Consider the following 7355-nt stretch of genomic DNA (forward strand, 5'->3'; position numbering starts at 1 on the left):
ATACCTGCCACTTAATTGGTAGACACTTTAAGAGGTGTGTATTAATCATGGACAAAGACCCGAGAAAAGTGCCAGCAGGGAGCTCAGAGGTGGGGTCAACTGGTACAGGTATAGACCCGGCAGGAACAACAGGCAGCTGCAAGAAAGCTTGGTGAGGTCAGTGTGGAGGCACCAGGTGAGGCTGGAGGAGGTGTCATCACACACAGGTAGCATCCAGGAAAAGACAGTCGGAGCTTGTAGGAATCAGAGAGGTTTGGTCTGATTGTGTGTGGCTTTGTTCTGACCGGATTGTTTGAAGACATTGAGTTAGTTAAAGAAAGTTGAATAGTTAAGGAAAGTTCTATGATGGTGAGGAGAGAGAGGAGCAAGCAGGAATGGAGTGTGGGTCAGTAATTAGAAACTAACCATTTGGTGTTCAGAGGGTTGAGATCTGCCCTCCCTCCCTCCATTTTTCCCTCCTTCCCTCCCTCCCTTCCTCTCTTTCTCCTTCCTTGCCTCTCTCCTTTCTTTTTTTAAATATATAGGGGATGAGAGAACAAGAAGATATTTAATTAGTGGGTACCACCTTATGAGGGTTGCCGTGGAACACAAACCTACTAAAATATTATTTGCTGTTTATCTGACATGCAAAATTAACTGGCATCCTGTATTTATATTTGCTAAATGTGGCCTCCTGTACTTCTGGCTTTGGTTTTTCCCTGTAAGCCTGTAAGGGCATCTCTGGGAAGACAGCTGCCCCCAGGAGGCAGTCGGGTGCTGTGTTGACTCTAGATGCCTGCAGTCTCTGGGCTTCTGGGTAGCTCCGAGCGTGCCTTCCTTTCTCCTCCACCCTCCCCATCCCCACCCCCAACTCAACCACAACTTTCCACTGCTCACTCCTAATCTCGCTTTGTTAAAATAGCTAAACTCTAGAAACATTTAAAACACTCTCTAAATGTAAAAGGAATCCATAATGTAACATGCATCCTGCCTTCCTAGTTAATTGCAGTCACAAATTCTTTCTTCCTTTAAAAACCTGAAGTTAGCTTAAAAGCTCCTGTCACTCACTCCGTTGACCTGGGTGTTCCCTCCCCTCCCTGCATTCCTCCTGCCCTCTAACTGCACTGGCTGTTTGCTCCCTCCTCTCTCCACCCCTTTCTTCCTCTGCTTGTCACCATGGTTACAGGGGGACCTGTTTCTGTGGTGCCCTCATCTATAGCTGGTTTCTGAGGTAATTTCCCCAGTGAATTCCAGCTCTTCTCAGTTATCTCTGCCCTCATCTTCCTCCAATGAAGAAAAAAATCTGGGAGAGAAGGAAATCCCAGCTGCTCACATATCAAAATTCTATCTGTAACCAGGAGATTTTCTCTAGGTAATGTTACCTCTTCTGTTTGTTTTCCTTTTTTAAGGAGGAAAAGCCACTCTTGTCCCCATGCCTGTTACTCCCGGTGTCACCCTAAATCCACATGTAACATTTAATTAATCAAGCGCCTTTTGGCCTTGGGGCTATAATAACACCCAGCAACTATTTTCTTCTTTACATGCCTTCAATTCTGGAAGTTAAAAGGGTCCCTCCAGGACAGAAAAAGGCACTGCACCAAGATCACTGGCTCTGTCATGTTGGGGAGGCATCAGTGTAGAAGGCATCAGCCTGGTCAGTCTGGGTCATAGTGAGAGGTTTTGGAGGACAGCCTTGAGCTGTGTAATGAGATGGTAAAGCTAACGGTCCCTAGAAAAAGAAACTTCTCTTGGAAGTTTTCAAGCAGCAAAGATGATTCTAAAAAGCTTTAGGTGCAACAACATGGAAGCGAAGATCAGAAACAGCAGAGTTTTGATAAGTATTTCTGGCTTTTGATTTGCTTGGTTTTGGTATGCTGAGATTCTGTGAGTTAGGTAATTTTCCATGCTCCTCATGAGCTACAGAATAACCTACTCAAATTATGCAAATGGTTGTTCAAAGGCAGAGGCAGAATTATGTTAGTGTCTTCTATAATTCTATTGAAACTATGATTCATAGGGTCCATTCTCAAAGAAGATCTGCACCAAATGAACACAGTTGAGCAACATTTTTTTTTTTTTTTTTAATGTCATGAAAGGCTGCAACTCACAGAAACACTTCTTAGAATCCCCATGTCCTCGCCCACCCACTCCCCTTCCACAGCTGCTTCTGGGCTTCTCTCTTCTAAAACACAGATTTGGACATGCTCCTTCAGCCTGATCTGTGAGTTTCTTTGTGTTATTCTCCTCCCAGTTCTGCCTCATGAGAGCCCCTAAAACAGGAGCCTGCTGGGAGGACCGTGGGAAAGGAAGGAACTGAAGAGAAAAAGGAAGGACCTTCTTTAGCTTACAGGGCCAGGGGAAGGACTGGAAATTCATTGCCAGCAACGCTTTTGCCTGGTTAGACTTACATTTTTGATAACAAAGCTAGCCATAATTTCCCATCTGAGCATCTGCCCCAACCCTTTGGGACAGTCATCTTATTAGGAATAATTCATAGTGGTATGCTGCCCTTGACCCTACCTCTACATGTGAGATGTAAGGAGTCTTGCTATTTTTCAAGGGCAGTAAAATTCAACTATACTCAGTCATCTCTGGCTTAACCAAAGAAGAACAGGAGGCAATGAAGCAGGCCCTCACTGTGCATATTGCCCGTACTCACCACCCTCTGAGTGAGAACAGTGACCTTCTGGAAAAGAAGATGGAGGGCAGGAGATCTATTGGGAAGATGAGACCAAAGTGTTTATATTATCCCTCTTTGTTGTAGAGGCGGTGGACACTGGGGGCATGGGCAACGTGGTGGTAAATCTGTTGGGGCATACAAGGAAGCATGGGTGACTGTTCCAGGCTGAGTTTAATGAATTGTTTCTATCTTGATTGAGTAATTAGGAGTTTATGTTCTAGTCTTCAGCTTTGTGTGATCCAAATCGCTATTCTGACTATTCCTCTTGGGATGACCAGGCTTTGGAAGATTAATCTCATCTTCCAGGAGGCTGGACCGTGGATTGATTTCAGGGAAGAATATCATCACTGGGAAGGAAATCTCTTTCCCCAAACCTCCTTTCCCACTTTAGCTGTACCTTTTCTAGGGACTACTCTTTGTGGTCCTGGTCTCCTGGAGCACCCATGTCCACAGCAGCTGCCACGGGGTCACAGGGGCCACAGGGGCCACCTGCAGGAGTAGTCTGGTTCTGCTGCCCTCTGCTGGCCACAGTGGGCATATTCTGCCTGTTAACCATTGGGTCTTGTCCCTCGCCCCCAAGAGACTGCATTTCTTACCCTCCAACTCTTCTTCCTCCACAATCCCTCTTATTATTAAGGAGGTACCAAACCCTCTTATTATTAAGGAGGCTGGCATGGAGCCAGCAGCTTCCACGTAGAGTTTATCTAACATGCCGGGAGAATGATTCTGGCACCCATCACAATGGATAATGGGTTATTTCTGGGAAGGGCCCTGAAATATGTCCAGGAAATGTCTGAGCTCATCAACTATGCCCTGACTCATTCAGTTTGTTATCAGATGGTGGTATCTCTTGACCTTGCTCCCACATATTATGATAGTTTCTATTTGGGAGCCTCTAAAGAGAAAACCTCTTTCTATAGCATAATAATAGTTGTTATTGTTATGATTCATCTACTACAGCATCCTTGAAGCAGTAGCTGAGTATTGCAGAAATCTCAAATCTCAGCATCAAGTTGATCCTTTCAACAAAAAGTGAAGGGGAGAAGGTTTGGAAAGAAGCTGATGGAGGTAAAATTGGGTATCCTGAAGATAAGGGAGACTAGGTTGAGATAGCCCAATGTGCTGGGTTATCAGGGACTAGTAATACATGCCACATTTTATTGTACATTGTAGATCTCCTCAGAATCTTGGGCTGGCCCCTCTGGCCCTTCCTAGCACACCAGTGCAGGCTGGCAGTGCCACGCTTGGGCTGTACTTCTGGGAGAATTCACCTACCATGTAACTGTTCTTCTTTGTCATGGAGGAGCCTTTTAGCAGATGTGTGTATATATAAGTAGTCTGCACTTTGGCCCTACACCAGTGTCAATATTATAAATATGAGCCATCTGGCTCATGTCATTGATAACTACCCGACATATTGGCCTCAGATTAGGAAGACAAGACAGTAAAATCTTCATCAAAGTAACAGTGATATCTCCAAGGGCTTAGGCCCTTTTAATCTCTCTATTTTGGGGGAAACTTCCCTTGAAAAAAGTTATCCAAATATTAAATGAAAATAATTTTTAAGGGTTGAGAATGTGGAGTGGATGGAATTGATTCAACTGGGTTCCGGGCCGGGCTATGGAGCAGGTAAATGAGCTAAAAGAGAAGGGCAATAAGGCCCTGAGTGCAGGCAACATCGTTGATGCATTACAGTGCTACTCTGAAGCAATTAAGCTAGATCCCCAGAACCATGTGCTCTACAGAAATTGCTCAGCAGCCTACACCAAGAAAGGTGACTACCAGAAGGCTTATGAGGATGGTTGCAAAATTATTGACTTAAAGCCTGACTGGGGCAAGGGCTATTCACAGAAAGCAGTAGCTCTTGAGTTCTTACACTGATCCGAAGAAGCCAAGGGAACCTACAAAGAAGGTTTAAAACATGAAGCAAATAATCCTCAGCTCAAAGAGGGCTTACAGAATATGGAGGCCCGGTGGTGCAGAGAGGAAATTCATGAATCCTTTCAACATGCCGCATCTGTACCACAAGTTAGAGAGTGATCCCAGGACAAGGATGCTGCTCACTGATCCTACCTACCAGCAACTGATAGAGCAACTATGAAACAAGCCGTGTGACCTAGGTACGAACCGTAAGATCCCCGGATCATGACTACTCTCAGTGTCTTGCTGGGAGTTGGTCTGGGCAGTACGGATGAGGAGGAGGGAGTTGCAACAGCTCCACTACCACCTCTTCCCAAAAAGGACACCAAGCCAGAGCCAGTGAAAGAAGATCTTCCCCAGAAGAAGAAGCAGGCACTGAAAGAAAAAGAGTTGGGGAGTGAGGCCTACAAGACAAAAGACTTTGACACAGCCTTGAAGCGCTATGACAGAGCCAAGGACCTAGATCCCACCAACATGCCCTACATGACCAATCAAGCAGCTGTGTACTTCGAGAAGGGCGACTACAGTAAATGCCGGGAGCTTTTTGAGAAGGCCGTTGAGGTGGGGCAAGAAAACCAAGATTATTGACAAGATTGCCAAAGCTTATTCTCGAATTGGCAACTCCTACTTTAGACGAGAATGGGCGCGTTCAGGGTGGTATAGCCTTAGATGGCAACTCCTACTTCAAAGAAGAAAAGTGCAAGGATGCCATCCATTTCTATAACAAGTCTTTGGCAGAGCCCTGAACACCAGATGTGCGCAAGAAATGCCAACAAGTGAAGAATGAAGGCGGGGAAATCGGAGGGGGAGAAGAACCATGAGAGACGATGGACTCTGAAAAACAAACTGAGGGTCCTAGAGGGGAGGGGGGTGGGAGGATGGGTTAGCCTGGTGATGGGTATTGAGGAGGGCACGTTCTGCATGGAGCACTGGGTGTTATGCACAAACAATGAATCATGGAACACTATATCTAAAACTAATGATGTAATGTATGGGGATTAACATAACATTAAAAAAATTAAAAAAAAAAAAAAAAAAAAAGAAATGCCAACAAGTGGAGAAAATTCTCAAGGACCAAGAGTGGCTGGCCTGTATAAACCCTGACCTGGCCTTGGAGGAGAAGAACAAAGGCAATGAATGTTTTCAGAAAGGGGACTCTCCCCAGGCCATGAAGCATTATACCGAAGCCATCAAATGGAACCCAAGAGATGCCAAATTGTACAGCAATCAATCTGCCTGCTACACCAAACTCCTGGAGTTTCGGCTGGTGCTCAAGGACTGTGAGGAATGTATCCAGCTGGAGCCAACCCTCATCAAGGGTTACAAACGGCAAGCAGCTGCACTAGAGGAGACGAAGGACTACACAAAAGCCATGGATGTTTACTGGAAGGCGTTAGATCTGGACTCCAATGGTAAGGAGGTGGCAGACGGTTACCAACGCTGTATGATGGCTCAGTAGAACCGACATGATAGCATGGAGGCGCGACATGACAGCATGGAGGTGCAGCAGATAATGAGTGAGCCACCGATGCAGAAGGACCCCAGGCACTCACTGAACACTTAAAGAATCCTGTAATAGCACAGAAGATCCAGAAGCTGATGGATGTGTGGGTCTGATCACAGTTTGGTGATGACTTGCTCATCATCTTCTTCCCTTCGCCCTCATGTGGAAAGAGGAGCTGGGGCTGCAGCAAGTAGCTGGAGCAGAGCAGAGAGCAAGGGAAAGCAAACAACTTCTCTCTATATATTTACATAGACCTATGTGGAAGATACAGAGAGTCCTACTCATGTTACTTGTACTGCCACTGCCTTGGAGCCCTCCCAGCACACGCATGGTCTCTTCTGCTGCCCTGGGGTTCCGTGTTCCCTTCCCCACCCTCTGTCACTGTCGCATCGGCTCTCCCATAGTTGTTGTGTTTTTTTTTTAAAGATTGTATTTATTTATTTGACAGAGAGAGAGATAGCGAGAGCAGGAACACAAGCAGGGGGAGTGGGAGAGGGAGAAGCAGGCTTCGCACCAAGCAGGGAGCCCAATGCAGGGCTCGATCCCAGGACCCTGAAATCATGACCTGAGCTGAAAGCAGACACTTAACGACTGAGCCACCCAGGCGTCCCCATAGCTGGTTATTTTTTTATTTGAGGCAGTGGCCACATATGGGGAGGGGAGGGTGTTCTTCCCGACCTCAGGTCCCAACTGTCTTCACGTTGTTAACTCCACATGCCCTTCTCCAATAAAACAAGCCAGTTGGGCGTGGTTATAAAAAAAAAATAAAAGAAAATCATTTTTAAAAAATCAGATAAAGAAACCCAATAAAAGCAGTAGTAGCTGTCATGCATACTTTGCCATGGCTCTTTCCCCCTCTGATACTGTTACTTAGTAATGTCCCAGATAGTGGCTATTCCATCAATGCATGCATGAATGCATGCAGATTATGATGACTTGGAACAGTGCTCTCAGTAACATGAACAAGAAATAAGTCTTTATTATTTTAAACCAGTAATATTTGAGTGCTACTGAAGTATTACCAAATAACCCAGGTTATCCTGACGGATAACAATCAGTGTAAGTATATCAGTGTAAGTCAATCACTAGGGCTCCGATTGCAGAGAGACCTGGTTTGAATCCTGGTTCTGCTGTTAGCTGTATGCCCTAGGTAGACTTCTCTACATCTCTGAACTTCCATTTTTTCTTTTGAAAAAATGGATAATAATAGCATTGTTGCAGGGCTTGAATGACTAAATACATATAAAATATTCAGCACATGTTCTACACATA

The 7355-nt window shown here is 45.3% G+C and overlaps 1 pseudogene; it reads left to right on the top strand.

Annotated features, from left to right (window-relative positions):
- Positions 1-4244: 4244 nt before the first annotated feature.
- LOC118523073 (stress-induced-phosphoprotein 1-like) lies at positions 4245-6196 on the top strand (annotated as a pseudogene).
- Positions 6197-7355: the final 1159 nt, after the last annotated feature.

Source organism: Halichoerus grypus, chromosome 7 (assembly GCF_964656455.1).
Source record: "Halichoerus grypus chromosome 7, mHalGry1.hap1.1, whole genome shotgun sequence".
Classification (NCBI taxonomy): Eukaryota; Metazoa; Chordata; class Mammalia; order Carnivora; family Phocidae; genus Halichoerus; species Halichoerus grypus.